Genomic DNA, 18,733 nt, shown 5'->3' with positions numbered 1-18,733 from the left:
AAGCACCATAAACCATTGCCAAGGGAGAGAGAAGAGATTTCTCTTCTCCCACCTTGGCAATATAAGCCAGGCATCTTTGTCCTGATGAGTGGTAGGTAGTTCAATAACTGTCTTTTCAAGTGACAGTACCTGATACCAGCTTCTTCCAATTCATATGGAACATGGTCCTTGAGTTTTAACAGCAAAGCCCTTCAGAAACCCTGATTTCTGATTCATTTTCTGATTCTGAAGCAAGAGTCAATGCCTTACTTCTGTTTGCAAACTAGTTTAAAATAATTTATTGGCTTACCGTAGTTATTTTATTAGAATTGTATTTTTTTCACTGAAAAAATCCATTTTAATCCAAAACATTTGCATGCAATTTTGTAATTCTTTCCACTCGGATCTGGAATTTGGACATGGGAGATTTAGAATAATTTCTCCCTGGGCATGGGTTTGCCAGAGGTTAGTTAAGCAAGGTGAGCTTGAAACACTACGGAGTTGCAATGCTATTCTGAAGTATTTGTAGGAATGTTCGTAATCTATATAACCACTTAAAGTTAAGCAAATGCAGACCCTCTGTTTTGACCTGCAGTAGGTCATTTGCCAGGTCACACAATAAAAGGGACTTCCCTGTTCCACTGAAGCTGAGAAGTATATTCCCTCACACAGCTCCTCTGGATACTGCACCCTGCCATAGCATCATGCCACGCTGTCTCCTGCTTTATCTGTAGAGCTGCAAGACAGAAACACTCCAGGAATTTATGCACTATTAACTACAGTCCTTCAGGTGATGAGTTGGAGACATAAGTACCCTGTGAAATCTTGGCCTCTGAGTATTACAGCAAGGTTGGCACAGGTATTTTGTCAGAGCCTTCAATGCTTTATGCCCTATAATATGTTTATGGCACATACATGCAAGTGTGGCACCACAACTCAGCAATTTGGCAAGAGCTGGGAGAAACTGTCCAGGAGCCCGCTGGTACCCTTCCTCACTTTCCAGCCCAGAGACTGTCAAGTTCTCCCAATGAAAAACAGTTTTTGTGCCACTGGCTTGGCACAGGTGTGAGTATCTGGAGCTGGGTATGGTCTGCAGTGGGTAGGGAGCAATGGTTATCCACATGATTGTGCTACCATGTCCTGTGTTACAGATGCATTTCCGTGTGTACCTGAACATCTATTTAGGTACCACAGCTAGCTTTATTTTACCTTTAGTCCAAAAACCTTTCTGGATTGACACTGGATGCACATTGTTAATGTTGTGGAGGGAAAAGGGGCACCCTAGGTACAAGAGAAGCTTTCAGAATAACAAGGTTATTACTATATATTTGGACACAGCTCAGCTATCAACAGAGTTAAAGCAATTTTATAATTTTAACCTACTACTGATATTTAGCATATTTGCTATAGATATGATTATTGCAATTATCTCTATTTAAAGTGGTCAAGAGGGACCACTGATCATTGGTCTTTCTCCTGCTTCTTTTATTCTGGCATTTCCTTCCTTAAAGCATACTCCAAATAACCTAATGCTAATGGGTGCAAAACAAGTGTGAGGAAGAAATTATTATAACATGTAATAGAGTAATCTATTACAGTGAGTAATCAGAATTTCAATGGATAGTGTCTGAAGCAGGGAACACTGTAAATGACTGAGACTCAGGCTCAGACCAGCAGGGAATTTGAATCATTTATTCAAAGAAACAAGCTGGGTTTATACACTTCTTCAAGATACAATATTTCCCTATACAGCAGTCCTCACTAAGCGACCTATCACACATTGCCATGTCAGCAACACGATTTCATACTGCCCCTATATGGGGTGATCACCCACTAGTCAAGGGTCTATCAGCTTCCAGCAGGCTCCTCTCCACAGTAGTCTGCCACATGACACCTCCTCCCCCCACAGTCAGGTGGAGACAAATTTCTCTGTGCTGCCATGTACTTCTCTAAGCTGCCATGATGTTCTGCAGGTGCACCCCACAGCCTGTAGCTCAATTCTATCCTTACAGAACACCAATAAAACACTATAAAAGAGAAGGAGGATACAAAAAACAGTGATTAACTGACCAAATGGTGCCATTCCAGGATCAGTGACATCTCAAACATACAAAAAACACACAAGGACTTCTAATTGGCTTCAACGCCACAAATATGAAACAAATCATTAACAGAGTACATTTATTAATACCTTGTACATATAGTGAAAATGACTCAATATCATCAATAGGTGTGAAATTACAAATTTCAAGATACATAGCCAAGTACAAATTTGTCTGCACAGGAAACATCTCAGAGTGTAGCAGAGTAAAGCACAGACTAAGCTTTATTTGTAGCTTTTCGTGTACTTCCCCAAAGCCAGAAGCATTTTTGAAGTCAAGGATAATATGATGGGATGAAATTCTTCAATGGATTGACACTTAGATGTATACACTGTGCAAAGGTGCTTATATTAAGACATTTCATATTAAAAAGAGCAAGAGAGAATATACATATTCATCAGGAGAAAAAAAACCAAACAAACCATATCACTTCCTTTTTCTAAGATGGGAACATAACATGGCCAAATCCAAAATGGCAATTCACATTCATCTAGTTCCCCTACTCCATGGCCTATAAGCAGATCATTTCCCATGGAATTCAACCCTTACCAACCACAGGAAAGCAAAATCCCAAATGGGTTTAAGAACATCAACTCCCTGTTACCACATTGCTGATTAAGCAATACCATTTAATCTTCATGCTGTGACTACCACACACAAGACACTCTAATTCTCACTATGGGTTTTTGACCCATTATACAGAGGACTTAGCCTGTATCCTCTCCTATCTGGCCTCATAAAGTCATTATTTAACAGATGCACTAACAAACCTCATATATTTTTCAGTTTTCTGGAAAAAAAAACCCAACTTTGTTTACCGTCTCTAACATCTATTCCTGTCACCTCAGCTAAAAAGGCATGTTTCTGTTACAGTTAGTTCATAATTGTTTTGGGAAAGAAGAAGATATTAATTTCCATGGTGGAAATTTATTAATAAACAGCACCCTCAAGAGGATTAGAACTCATTTCCTCTACTGTTTGGCTTAAAAACCAAATCAAACCAAACCAAAACCAAACCAAACAAAAAAAACACCCCACAACCACAGTTGCCAAGCTACCACTTTTTAATACAGCCAGAATAATAATGGTTATTTAAGGTGTTTAACTACAGAGAGGATAATGTGCAGGAATCCAGGTATGTACTAATATCCCCTCATCACTAGTGCTTCTGTGGTGGCCCCTGAGGTATCTGCATGGTTTAGTGTGAACCATGAGGCTCACCAAGATCAAACAGGAAATCAGGCCCCATTATGAGGTGATCCTTTAAGGAGGTGGCTTTGGAAAGGGATGAGGAGACAGGCAGCTTCAGGGCTCCCTGTTACTCTGCATATTTGGGAAAGTCATTGTGAGAAAAGCTAATGTAAAAGAGCTCTCATGTTTTTGAGGGTGAGGAGTCCCATAGTCATCCTATTTGTGACCTGAAGGAATGGGAGCACACCTGGACTATTTCCTTATGCTACACTGGTATGACACCCAGACACACATTGTGGGACACACATTGTGGGACACATATTTGGGAAGGAAGCATAACCAACTATACCTCAATGTGGGTAATGGAAGGGCTGACTGGAAAGGCACATTGCTAGTGCCCCTCTTCCCCAGGACAGACAGGAGGTCACAAGTTGGGGGCAGCTGCCAGGAAGATTACAGCCCTGTAATTCTCAGCCTAAGCTGAGTCATCTTTAAAAACTTGAAGGAGAGCAACCTTGTGTGAAATGTCTGGATCTAGTAGTGAAAAGATCTTCAAAACTATGACTCAGGACAGAAACTGAATGTGCTGAGGACAACCACAATTTGCATAGCATCAGAAAAATCCACTCTGGTGCTTCATTCTGCCTTTATGACAGAGGGTACATATTTTCTTCGCAGAGGTAACAACTATCCAGATGTCTCTTCCCTCTTCCATATATTCTTTCCAATTGAACACACATCATATCAATACCACTAAAACTGATTTGCTGGCATTATTGTCCTAATTTCACTGAAAAGGAAGACTTTCAAGAATGCCAGAACACTCAATGTTAAATATAGCTGCAATTTATAGTGCGAATAAATTTGATTCTCTCCTGGATGTTTCTCTCCAATGTGTTGCCAATGCTCAGGTAGCAGAAATTAGATCCTTGTTTGTAGGTTTAAAAAGAATCTTGCAACAATAAAATAAAACCTTGAGAATGAAAAGGCAACTAGATAATTCAGAATAGTTATTTTACACTTAATTTAGTAAACCAACTTTCAAGGGGTATGTATTGGATTCTCACTCTGCTGTGAACATATTGGCAAATGCTGTCATTTGGCTTTTTTGTTTTAATAGTTAACATTTTCTATGTGATTATCAGTTTTAGGAGGATACTTACATGTTAAAAAATACCCTTACTTTTTAAAAACTCTCTGTGAGCTAAGGAAGCCTAAGCAAGTATAGCCTTCTGATAAGCAGCCAGATTCATGCCTAATGTTTTAGAAGAGTGCAAATTCCTAGAGATGGAGTACCTAGCCAGAAACAAATGTGACTAGAGAGCACATTTAATCCATATGCCAAAAGGAAGGTGCTTTTTCAATTCAGAAGTATTTTCACAGTTGCACTTTGGTATGAAGAATTATTTTTAAATCACTTTCAAAAGGCCTTTTTACTATGTTTTTAATCTAGATGTTTTTTCTGAAGCTAGACATGAGATGGTAAGTATATACTGAAGAAAACTTCGGCAGAAATAACACACATCTGATCATTATTATTATTCCCTGGAACAGCAATAAACACTTGCTTATCTGTGATTATCCTAATTGGCTGTAGCATGAACGTAGAAATAAAAACTTTCAAATTACATTACTATAAGCTCCACAAATTATCTGTTATACAGACATGAATGGTCCTGGTCCCCTTATTCTGAGATAATTCATTTTCTCCTCTTCTCCCAAGTTTTACTGCCCTTTCTTATAACGTCTGGTCAGTTTTCTCACATGAAAGCCTTACTCAAATATACTGATTGTTTACTTTACTTACCATGTACTGCAATTTTGATTAATTATTTTAAAATCCATGTATGTACAGCTCCATATATAGGCATGAATAATACAGGATAACATATAGAAATTAACTCTATCTTCTAATTGCTTTATTAATTTTATTTTATATAAAGTGGGGAGGGAATTTTTGCATAGCTGTTAATTAAAATTTCTTTTTCACCCTTCCCGAGTAGTATAATATACTGGGGTAGAAATACAGCTTAACATACATTCCATACTCAACCATATTCTTTTTTATGCTACAGTTAAAAACATGTTCATGAATCAGCTGAAAATCTCATTTTATAGCTGGATGACACTTACAATCTTCAGTTACAAATGCCAAACAGGAAAAGCACATCTGTGAAAAACAAGCCTCTTAAACTGAGCAAATGAGTAACAATGACGTGTGGGTTGTGCTTTCTATGCAGCAAACTCTGGGAACACCTTTCTGTGAAGAGCTATCTGAGAACAACTGGAGATACTGGTGTTCCTATTCACCTCCCACAGCCCTTTGTGTCAGCAGCTCAGCAGAGAGAGTCTGATGGCAAGATTCTTTTGTCATTTGAAATCTCAGGTACTGTAAGTCAACTCAGTGCTGCACAAATGAATCTCTACTGAGTGGCTATGCATTTCTACAGAAGAGAGGAATTTCTCAATGAAATTTCTCACTCACAGTGTGCAGCATGAATTGTTATCTACCAGTTATCCCAACTAAATCATTCTCTGTTAAGAAACTTTCCATCACCTTGGTCTTCCTGATTTACACAGAGCAGCACCCTCATTTCCACATAAACAAACTAAAGCTCTACAGCATCTACCTAAAGTCTACCTATGTTGTGCACAAAGACCTATGATGCATGCAGTTTGTCTCCCAGTTAGTTGCAAGGGTGAGGAGAACCTGCACTTAAAGCACCACTAGGTTCTCCAAGACCATGCTGAAAAGGTGCAAGTCCATAAAAATGGAAATTCCAAACTCAAAGTTCATCTTCTTATCCAAATCTTAGTATAAGAGACATTTCCCCATCATTCTCATAAGCCCATCAGAGACACTGGATATGAATATAAAAACACAGAAGCATGAACATGAGCAACTAATTCTCAACTTCCAAGGTGCACTCAGCTGCAAACAATTCCCCATTCCCCCTCCCTTTTTTGTACCCATAATATTAAGGAGTAACTAAAAGTATTTGCAATACTTCAGTCATCATATCAGAGACAGCTGCAGAAAGACAGGGCAAGGACATTAGCATTGGCAAATTCACATTGCCCTTTTTCCTCAAGTCTCACATCAATACTTACATAATTCAGCAACATAAACTCAAGGAACTGTCAGAGTTCATTCCTGAAAAAAACGTCCTTTAACTGCTAGAGGTAGACTTCCCTAGGCCAGAAGAGCAGATTGAAGCCATGTAAATCTTCTTAGATCAAGAACAGGGCTATACATTTTAGATAGACGTAACAAACACTTTCAACTTTGAAGAAAGTTCTCTCCCATCTCAGCAGAAGGCAAGTCCTCAGATACTTCAATGACATGAGAAACAGGCTCTGATCTGCTCAATTTCTTTCTTGCCAAAGCAGACTATGATTTTCAAAATATGTAAGACCATTTTTTTCCCCAATCACATAAAATCCCAGTCACTGGAATCAGAGTCTGACAACAGTTAATTTATTTGGACTCCTTCTACCTCATCAACATGCTAGAGCTTCAGGCTGTAGCATAATCTCAATATTTTCCTCTCCTGAAAACAAGATGCCACTAGGAGGAAATAACTTCGTGCTCTGCATCAATTGTCACATTCCCAAAGACAACTTCTCATGCCTTTCATCAAAAAGAATTACCAAAATAGAATCTTTCTATAGACTCTTAGGAGTTCCCATCCGTGGCTTTCAATACCTACACTTGACACCATTTGCCCAGCTATAACTAAAGATGAAAAGAGGAAACACCATTTAAAAATCACCAAATCTCTGATGGGATTTCTTCTATATGAAATCTGTGAATGTGCAGGAAAAAGAGCCTGCTTTACTGAAAAGATTGGGAATGTATGTTATATTCAATGTGCTGTTTCAGTGATGAACTGCAGTGTCTAAAAGTCAACCACAGGTCTCTGGGGTACAACCCCCTGTTTTATTACTGCTACCTGTATGAGGGACACTTGAATCCTATATTTCTGATTTCCCCACCTGTAAAAAAGTGAACAAAGAACTGCTTAACATGGATGTTTCAACATCCATTGCCTTAGCATTTGCAAGCCTTGACTGGTCCTAGGCTAAAGAACACTCAACAAAAGCTGAAAGTAAAATTAGTTTAGATCATATTTTCTGCATTTTTTTGTCCTACTGTTCTTAATTTTGAAGGACAACTGCAATGGCACTTCATCCATTTAGGCTTATCCTAAAGTCATTATTTGTTATGATGCAGTTCCTGCCTTCAACTACAAAGAAAATTACTATCCCTCCCCCCTCACAGGCAGGATTAACAGCCACAGAAAATGAGTTATGGTTACTCTTGCTGACAGAAACTCAGAAGCAAATTCATTTTCAAAAATCCACCTAAGCCCAAGAAAGAATTCTGCACCCTGTGTCTTCTTAATTCTTCTTCACAGGTACATAAGGAAAGTACACAATGTATTTTTCTTCATCACCAGTCTGCATACTCAAGATATATGCTAAGATTTATTGATGCCAAAGGCAGTATGTGAACTAGGTGGTGTAAAGTAAGTAGTGTAACAAAATACAGAGCCTGTGCTCTCACATCAGTTTTTTTATAAAGCATGTATTTAAAATATTGCAAGCACAGGTAGGTAATTTTATATTTAGATGGAATAATAATTATTTTACTTATGTCTCTGTCAGTCTCCAAGTAAGCAGGTTCTGTATAGTGCTCAGTGAGACTGTTTACAAATACTAAATTGGTAGTAAACAGCCTCAATTTCTCTTTCAATACATAGTTTCACATTTCTTAGCAGAACGGGTACCAGATGCAGGTACATAGGCTTATTTTGCCTGACTTTTGTTTAGAAGAGCCATAGATCCTTTATCAGTTGATTGGCAGGCATGCTCACCCACCTTGCTCAGAACTAAGCTGTTACCCAAGTACCCAGACACTGCTTTTGCCCACTAGACACTACTGAAGAAAGCATCCTTAAATCATTTGAAGACAAGACATTGTAGGATGAAAATATAAACTGGATGCCCCTTATACTGCACAGTGCTTATACAGATCAACACCACACAACAGCCATCTCCAAGCACCCTTCAAAAGAGATAGTATTTCAGTTTAGAGATCAGCATCCAGCTTCTAACCACACATATTTCAAAATCACAGGCCATATTAAAAGACAAATGGCAATAGTGTTCTGAAACTATTCTGAAGACATCTGTTTTTCTGAAGTTGTAGTGTAAACATGTACTTAGCTACCTGCAGCTGTAGTGAAAAAAGTGATTGTGTTCTCTATGATTCACAGTAATCAATACATGAAAATTAAATAAATTGAATTCTCACCAAAAGAGAGACAAGATAAGAGACAAATATCAGATATATAACAGCTGTAGCTTCTCAAACAGTACCTCTAGGACACACTCAAGTGTGCTCCATGCTGTATGCAATGAGGGACATGTGCACTGCAAATCACTGGGAACATTCAGCACTGTTACCAATGAAGCACATGTATTCTAATCTGTTCTGTTTCCAGCCCTGAGTCCAAAAACACATGACTCAAGAGCCACGTGTGCACTGCTGCCATGACAAACAGCCCCAACAAGATCCACCACACAATAAAGAACTTCCTACATGGATCCAGGCTGTAGGATTATTGTTTTAATGGTTTCTTTTCACAAATATCAAGAAAACAATGATATATTTCTCAAAGCTTACCTGAAGAACAGGTCCTAATCCTGCTTCATGAGCTGAAGCCTAAGCATTTCAACTTTTGTTGGGATTTTATTAATCTAAAATGTTTGCATATGTTTAACAAAATAGTTATGAGTATGAGCTCAGGTGTTACAGTTATCAATATCTCCTCTACCAAACTGGAGTAGTTGCTTTGCTAGATTAGCTCATATATAGCTTTGAATATTAAAAAAGTAGATGGAAACACCAACTTACATTTATTTTAATATGATTGTGTAAGTTGAGGTTTATAGAGCCATGCACAAAGCCTTTGTTGTTTCACCTTTAATAAAATTGATCCATTAACTCTGACCATATTTTTAGTACATAGTTTGCTACAAAAACATTAGGACACATTATGAATCATTCTGGCATTATGAGAGTTAATAGAATAGTATATATTTTTCAGGATTATTAATATTTAGTGTCATTCAGTAAATTAAAAAATCAAGTTTAACTAAGGTTAAAAATATCTGATGATACAGTACGTAGATTATTGTAAATGTATATTAATGAAGCTTTACACAATTGACTGGATATCTTTTCGTTAATCACTCACAAACCCATGCCAAACATATATCAAAGACTTCAGCTCCTTTTTCATCCAATCTTCCGACATTTCATTATTATAGTTACCTGATTAATGGATGCAATAATATATGTGGCATGATATGATATGTTCACATTAAATTTTAATCAAATATTACTAAATTCAGAAAACATTAAGTAAATCATGACTGATGAGGCAATATTGCTGTACTGTTGTATTGATGGCTAGAGAAACTCACTATGGAGTTACAGATTAAGGAGGAGAAGTAAATCTTATGAGGAAATAGAAGTATCTCAAGTTTAACTAGTTGGTTCTTTTAAAATTGCCTTCCAGCAAAAGGATAAATATTAGATCCATCAAAAGTATTCCAGTGTCTGTAACTAGATAGCATTCTGGTATCAGTGCTGTGGGTTTTTATATTGCAAGTTGTTTCACTCTTCAAAAAGCACGGATTAACATATACTCTGCACAAGGGCCTTTACCAAAAGATGATATAGGAGAAAATGCATGATTCCCCACTGCAGCTGGGAAGAATTAGTCCAGTTTATTTAAAATCTTGCTCTGACTTGAGCAGCAGAGTGTCAGGCACATGGAATGCACTTGGCCTGTTCATTTTTACCGAAATTACACCTTTGTGGCTTTGCAGGAGGTGTGCAGAGAGACAGATGAGGTTCATGGTGACAGCCTAGATCTACAAATGCAAGATGGTTTCACTCTGGAACACCAGAGAATGTGCCTTTACTGCTGCAGACAGCAGCTTTCTTTTCAGCTTTACACCAGTTGTTAACATGTTCATATGAAAATTCGGTACTAGTATTTGGCCATAATTCTATATTGCACTTTTAACTGACAGACAGGAAATAAAACACTGAGCTGTCTTTTCATTGCTGTGTTTGAAGCTGTGAGAGAACTAATTGTATTCATTTGCTTACATTTCCCATTCTAGCAAAATTTCAGATGGGAACTGCTTTTGTTGTCTTATGTCTGCCTTGAATGTCTGCCTCCCCACTCCAATAACTGAAAGATCCAACTTATGATTTTGAGGATTACTCTTTATAACAAGTTATTTATGCAGAGTAAAACTCCACCTCATGAGAGTTAGATGACCCTTTAGAAGCTAAATGATGAATCCTAAAAACCAATTCCAGAGGGAATAGCTAAAAGACTGCAACAAAACATTTCAAGTATTAACCTGTCCTGAAAAACTTATTCCAAAGAATTTAAAGCTCCTAGAAATAGCTAGTCCGAAGTGCTAAGTAAAAACTTGCAGTATAATAATCTATTACTATTCTTGTGTAGAATTACAGTCCCATGGTACAGACTAAACAGGTCTCTTTCTGTTTATATCTCATGTATAAAAATAAAAGGGAGACAGTTATGATATTACCATCCTTTTGGTAGACTCTTATGCCAAGATATCAGATGTTACTGGATCTAATTTTGATTATGTGAAGTAGCATACAAGTCCTGCTTAACTGCATAATTAATTGTATTCACAAATGAATGCATTGCATAGTACATGCCACAAGACCTTTCCAAAATACTGTTTGCTTCTTTATGTCCTGGTCTCACTTTCAATCTCTTTTCTTGTTTTGAAAGATTACAGGAAATGTAATATTGCCTTGTATTATGCTTACCAGCATGGGAAATCTCAGTGCTACTGAACTGCAAATAAATACTACTCAATTCTGCAGCGATACCCTGAATATTAAGAGCAATAAATATTTAACATACTTAGCTGGATTTTTTTTTTTTTTGACAATTTGCTTTTTGCTAGAAGTCATTCTATATAAAGGGTTTCAAAGAAAAGCATACAGATAATAAAGGCAGAAAAGGAAATTAAAATGCTTGAATGAAATTAAGGACCAAATGGGAAGAAACACACAGTACTGAGGTATCTTAGTAGCTCAGCTGAGCTTATTACTGGTTAGATGTATGCCACAATAATTTCACTTAAACACCTTCTTGCTCTAAAAGTATGTTTGGAAGTTTTTAAGTGTGACTAGCTCATAAAACCTAACATGAACAGCTATGAGAATAATTAAAGCAACTCACTAAAGTTATTCTCTTCCATACCCAGATAAGTTTTGTACAGTTACAAGATTAAAAAGCACAAAATTCCTGTGAGTGTAAGGCCTAATAAAAATGGAAGAATATATCCAAACCCACAGCTCTTACCTCAGGCAAACTCCCACTGGTGTTGGCACCTCATGCAATACAGAGAAGAGTGCAGACACTTCAAACAAAATTGTCTGGAAAGGTTTGATTCACTCTCACTTGATTAATTGAATGAGTATATATAAGCCAGTCTTGCAGCTCTTGCTTTTCTCAGGAATGGAAACATACCAGGGGAAAAAAAAAAAGAAGGTAACTTAAGGTTCTCAGTAAACTTTAGATCAGAGCATGATGTTATGGCTCAGACCATTTAATGACCAAACAGATCTTTGTAGTCTACAGATTTGTGTCAAATACCAGACCTCTTGTCAGAAAGAGAACTTGAAATGGGCCTATTTCTTTGCATTACAGTCTCAGAAAGGAAAAACAAAAGAATCCAGAAATTTTTTTGACTGAGCACTCTGGATACGTGATGTTCACTGTATGTTGAAAACATGTCAATTTCTAAGGGCAAAGAAAGCAATAATGTACTGTCCAGAGAAAAACACAGCTGTGGAGTTAGGATAAGAGAGCCAGTTTGGAGAAACAGAATCAGTGCTAGTGATGCAAGCATACCTTCATACCCTTTAGCAAAGTAAAGCTGCTAAACAAACCTACTTTTGTCCAAACTTTTTAAATCCCAGAAACCAAATCTGAAAGGGTCTTCTATGTTGGTGGATAGGGCCAGCTGAGAGAAGCCTGTGGCAGCATTTAGGAAGGCAGTAACAGAAGCACATATGCAGCTCAGGCCCTTTCAAAGAGGAGTGGAGCAGCAGGTGTGGGTTGAGGAAATAGCGGCACGCCTGTGGGTTGTAGGTGAGAGAAGATGTGTGGCAAGGGTGGGAAAGTGATGAAAGGGACAGTGGTGGCTTTACAATAGAGCTGTATGAGAGAAAATCTATTAAGAAATGTTAGGAAGAGACTTGAAGCAATGAGGCATATGTGAAAAACATGGAGATCCTCACATTTTTACTTGTCATCACTTTCAGATGGCCAGTTCTTTTTGACCCCATTTTTGATGCCAAAAATATGTCAGCCCTATTCAATATAAAAGAAAAAGTCAGTGTATTAACTAATTATCACTATGCTCTCACAAAATACTGAAAACAGGAAGGTTGCTGCTCAGCTTAATACTGAGGGCTTATGAACACAAAGTTTTCCTGGTATTTTGCACCTGGACAAGGTAATGCAAAGGAATACCACTTAACCTTTAACCATTCCCACCATCTCTTTTAACTAAATTAGTTATTCTGAGCAAGAAATCACACTATAAATATAATTAGTTACTTGGAACCTGATCTAAAGTCTAATGAAATCAGCATAAGGCTTACAGAGAGAATGAGCTATAAAGAAAATATTAGTTTGATTGCTGTGGGCAAAACTACTTTCAGATCTAAGCAGAGGATTTAACTATTTTATTCTGTAAGCAATGAGAAAATATCTTCTTGATTCTAAAACTAGAGGCCTAATTAATTCTAGAGCACCACAGCCATATACATTACTTCTTAATATGCATGAATCCAATAGTTTCTTTTTCAAACAGGAATATTTAAGAAGGATTTAGGTGGTTGTGGATCCCCATTTCAGTAAACACATGTGAAGGCATTCATTGTGTTTAAATATAATAAATACAGCTAAAATCATGCATCTGGGTCAATCCTCTGCATGTAATCAGGATTATGAAAATTTAGTTTTTCTTATCTTTCTCAATAAATGGTCTATGTACAGACAACTGGAAATTTATTCAGACATGGTCTTGCTGTGTTCTTGTTTTTAAACTCACCAATTTTTCCTCCCTGCAAATCTGACTAATTTCAAATCCTGTCCGTTGCTCTAGTAGCTAAGAAAAGTGTCAACTGTGGTTGCTGATTTCTAAGCTGTGCTTAAGTTCTTTCAGAGACAAAATTCTCATGCCAAGGCATTGTAATAGCAAGTTCTCCGCTCATTCTAATGACTTGCTCTTTTGGCCACATATAATTATAAAGGAAAAAGTCACTGAGGACCTTGAGAAGGCAAAATCCAAATAGACACAAAAGGGATAAAGGCAACTGGAAAAGGTTTTGATTTAGTTTACACCTTCTTCTCCAAGATTTCCCTGCCCTGAAACTCCCAGCCCTCTGAATGAGGTTCCTTCAGCCCTGGTTGTCAAAGCCCTCCTTCACCCACTGCCTTGCCCACAGCTCCTCTCAGGCATTCCCCAGAGGCAACCCAAAGAGTGTGTACACATCACATGCAGCATCTCCCAGGGAGAAATCCTAAAATCTGATTATTCTGAAAAATCTGGCAAATGGAAGGAGGCCCATCAGTTTGATGGCTCTGTACATGTGTGGTGGGAAAAAAAAATTGTCAGAGGCATAGGGGAATCCCTTTTTGTTTCCAAAGTGCTTCTTCAAAGAAACAGACATCCCTATCTCTCTTTGAGGAAGGCACTGTGTGGGAGGCTCTTTGGGCCCTCCTACAATGCCGTGACTGAGAAGCCTGTCTTTAACTGGAGCTTCACTGAAAATGCACAGTCCAGATAAAATGCAAAGACACAAAGAATAAATAAAGAAGTAGTCAATGCTGAGGAAAGTGTGGGCCGAGGAATTTTGCCTCCTAAGGAGGTGACAGTCAAATGAAGCTGGCTCATCATGTATGTCAAAAGCAGCATCAGACAGGTAAATAGCAATTCTACACTTCCCTCCTACTCTAAAATTCCACCCTTAAAACAGAGGGTATTTTAGGAAGCTTCCTGCTGACAGGCACATCCTGCCTAGAATTACATTTTAATAGTTTTTCTTTTAGACAAACATTTAATTTATACTTATAGTCAACATGCTATTCCCATGCAGTCCCTTGGGAGGAGCAAAACATGCAAAACACAGAAAGGATGATAATGAAAAGAAATAATCAATCTGCATTCATTGATAAATTTGCAGATAATGTAGTAGAGCATTTACGATAGTTTTTGTTTGTTTGGGGGAGTTTTTTGTTTGTTTGGGGGTCTTTTGTTTCTTTGTTTTGGGGGTTTTTTGGAGTTTTTTTTGCAGGGCACATTTTTATCTTTTGGATCAACTCTGTAGGCTCTGTCAGAAAACAGGAGCCATTTTCACTCCAGTGCAGCTGAGGTTGGCATGCCATCTGGAGTGAATATGTGACATTCAGCACTCCAGGATCTTGGGATTTTGGACAAAAATCCACAAAGCACCCCAAGATTATTCTCTAAGTAAAGAAAAACTTCCATATAAATATAGATTTTTTAAAGTAGCAATAACATCATTACATAACATTACATACAAATAATAATTACATTAAAGCTAATTTTACGAAGATGAGGTTACTGGTTTTACTTGCTTTCTGCAGCCACTTCAGGCCATTGCAACATGATGCTTCTAGAAGAACCAGGGAACAATGATATTTTCATTTTTCTAAAGACAAAAAGTACTACCTATCCACACACTGGCTTGATTCAAAAACACAGCCTCTAAAACCTTCTGTTGATAGAGATCCCTTAATCCTTTAGCTCACATTCCACAAGTGGTAAATTGGCCTAGCATCTTTCTCCTTTTTCCACTGAAGATAATGTGACTTGAAATGAACATTGGCTGTCTAAAAATGCAATAAATTAAATTGTCTTTCCTCAGGTAGCAGCAGGAGTAATGGAAAGCATTTCTCAGAAGTAGTTTGTTTGATTTCTACAGAAGTGTTTGACCTAATGATCTGTTTTAGCAAATTGTTATGACTTACAGATAACTGATAAGCACACAGCAAAAACCAGCTATGCAATTATCTGTCACAAGTCAAATATTTTATGCAAAACTAAAGATTATACACAAATAAATCAGGAATACAGTTTGAATAAATAAATTAATTAAAATCTCCAGTTCCCTCACAAAGGATGAAAAAAAAAGTTAGTCAAGCAGCTAGAAATAACAGCTTGACAGTATGCAATTTAACTTCCAGGGCATTGAAAATCTCATTCTATATAGTATTTAACAAGATCATCAACATCTGCCTCTGGATTAATGCAGTATGGAAAAAGATAATCAGCCAGCTAAGTGTTAGATCTGATGTTTAGATGCAAGAAAATCAGTAAATTGTGACACATTTAATTCAGTATAACCTCATTAGCAACTGAGCAACCAAGCCTTATGCTCAAATGTAAAGACCTTCGGCAAACTTTTTTTTTTTTTTTTTTTTTTTTTTTTTTTTTTTTTTTTTTTTTTTTTTTTTGTAGCATTGCCAGAAGAGAGAGGAAAAGACCAGGCTGCAGAGGGCTAAGTATTAGAGAAGGGCTTGTCACTTTGAAGAGGTACAGTGACCAAGTGGGATGGTCAAAAAGGGTACGATACTCCCACAGATAAGAGCCAAATATTGCTTTTTCATATGTGTGTACTCATGAGCTAAAAGGAAGGGAAACACAGTTCAGTGCAATGAAACAATTCAATCTAATCACCTCATGTCTGAGTGTAAGTGCTGACTGTGGAGTGCCAACTACCCTTTCTCCCTCAACCTTTAACAGCTGATACAGACAACTTCACCTATCTCCTATTCAATCAATTGGCTCTTCATCAAAACCCCTCTGGACTACATGGGATCTGACTTGCTGATATATAATGAAACCAAGTGATAGATAAATTCTTGCAAATGAAAATGGGAGCTAGCAAGGTGTCTTTGGGAAACTTTGTGCCAGAAGAGACTATCTTATCTAACCACATATGTTAGAAGGAAAACTCCCCCCAGCACTCCCATGTTGCAGAGCCAGTCCCTACAGCACAGGCATAGTTGAGAGCTATGGCATATCAGGCCATGTGGGCTCCCTCAGAGACCCATGGATGTCACTCACCTTTGAGGATTGCAGCTACAGAGGGCACAAAGGGAACTCTGACTTTCCTTATTTGCTGCTAATTAGCTATTTATTTCACTTCTTATCTTCTGGATGTCTGAGCTTCAACCCTATCTTCTTTTCTCTCTCCCTTTTTTTTTTTCTTGCCTTCTTTCCACTTTCAGACTATTATATGAACTCATGCCACCCTTTGTTCCACTTGACAAAGCTACACACAATCCTTCTCTGGTCTTCACAAAGCACAAAGTTGTGTGGACTACAACTCTCACCATGTTCAGTGGTGCTTTACTGGTCCCCCTCAAGACAGTGATCTTGAATAATTAATCACAGAATCATTGAGGCTGTGGAAAAGGTCAAGTCCAAGCATTACCCTAAAACTGCCAGGTCCATGACTAAACCCCAAGTACCACGTCTACAAATTTTTTTAATAATTCCAGGGACTGATGTTCCATCACTGCCCTGGGCAGCTTGTACCAAATGCCTGACAGCCCTTTCAGTGAATAAATTTTTCCTAATATCAAATCTAATCCTCCCTGGGTGCAATTTGAGGCCATTTCCTCATATTCTATCACTTGCTAAGTGTGAGAATTGACACTACTGTGAAGTTAGAACACACATGGTGACATGGCAATAATAGTACCAACTGCCATTGTCACCTGTTTCCATGCACTCCAATTCCACAATGAAAAGCCATGAGGAGCCTTGCACTTTTACTGCTTCATGAGTCTTCTGGGGAACTTTTCCCCATAGGAATCCCATTTACCCCTCATCACAGCCCTTGGGGTCTGCCCCTTAAGCCTCCACCTTGAACTTTTAAAGTGTCTTTTGGAGGTCCCATGGGATAGAAGTGTTTAGTAGCATGGCCTTTTTTATTACCCTCAAAGTTTGCTCTATTCCCATCAATGAGCACCGTCTGGAAGAAAGAGCTATCACAGTAACTTGAAGCCAGAGAAAAATAGCAAGAATATAGCCAAAAAGTGAGCAAGATAGTTCTCTTTCTAAAGTCTTTCAATTAAACTCACTCAGTGCTGGTCTTCATTTATTAAAGACCTCAAAATGCTGACTTGATACTGCACAGAATACGATGCAACTTGAACACAAGTATTTGTTACTCTTTGAGAGCCATGTCACCTATTCCAAGGCAAGCTTTTGACTAGACATTCATATTTTCATGTGTTTCTTTAAATCTTCTCTGTGCAGCATGGCAAAGGCACTTACTTAACTAGCATTGCACTAAGAACCTCTATGGGCCATGCTAGGGGCACTTTTCCCCACTGACACCCCATTCTTCCCCTCATCAAAGCCCCAGCAGGCTCATCATCAGTATTACTTAATGTCTTCTGCACAGGAGGATGGCACAAGACATTAAGTAATACTGATAATGAAGGCATTAAATAATATTGGACCCAGTATCATATCTTGGGGTATGTCACTAGCCACTGGACACCAGTGAAATTCTGGCACTGGTCATAATGAAAGCAAGCCCTCTGAGCCTGGCAGCTCAGCCAGCTTTCAGTCTATCTCTGCATCTGTTTATCTAGATCATACTTCATCACTTTCAATACAGTTATGTTACAGAAGATAGTCAAAGCTATACTAAAGTTGAGATAAACATGCATACATGGCTAGAAACTTGGATTGGAAATTCTCTGTAAGACTAATCATCCTTACAGAACAACCATTAGCGCTGAAATACTTTAAATGCAGATCATAAACAGCAATGCCCAAGGAGCAGCTGAGGTCACTTGGTTTGTTTAGCCTGAAGGAGACTGAGGGGAGCCCTAATTGCAGCCTGCAACATCCTTATGAGAGGAAACTGAGGAGCTCGAGAAAACAGAGCAGGTTAATTAGGGGAGGTTTAGGTTGGATGTCGGAAAAGGTTCTTCCCCCAGAGGGTGGTCGGGCACTGGAACAGGCTCCCCAGGGAAGTGGTCACAGCCCCAAGCCTGACAGAGCTCTAGGAGCATTTGGACAACGCTCTTGGGCACACGGTGTGATTCTCAGGGTGTCCTGTACAGGGCCAGGAATTGGATTCGATAATCCTGATGGGTCCCTTCCAACTCAACATACCCTACGATTCCAAGATTTTCTTCTCTCTTCTTTTTTTCTTCACCATTTTAGGGCTTAACTACTCCAAGAAGCAAGGAAGGTGATGTTTTTCTTTATTTATCAGCAGCCTCGCTGCCTGGCACACCCTTATGGGAAGGATGAACAAATCCTTCTCTATT

The 18,733-nt window shown here is 38.2% G+C and overlaps 1 long non-coding RNA gene across 1 annotated transcript; it reads right to left on the bottom strand.

Moving 5' to 3' along the window:
• Nucleotides 1-1,655: 1,655 nt before the first annotated feature.
• LOC306805225 lies at nt 1,656-18,689 on the bottom strand. Its single transcript, XR_013775157.1, has 2 exons — nt 18,576-18,689; nt 1,656-2,006 (listed from the first exon to the last, which is right to left on the bottom strand). It is a non-coding gene; the product is annotated as an uncharacterized lncRNA (long non-coding RNA).
• Nucleotides 18,690-18,733: the final 44 nt, after the last annotated feature.

Source organism: Erithacus rubecula (assembly GCF_903797595.1).
Source record: "Erithacus rubecula genome assembly, chromosome: 9".
In the NCBI taxonomy this organism is placed as follows: Eukaryota; Metazoa; Chordata; class Aves; order Passeriformes; family Muscicapidae; genus Erithacus; species Erithacus rubecula.
The sequence above is the reverse complement of the archived record's forward strand: the minus strand, read 5'-3'. Positions and strand labels throughout refer to the sequence as shown.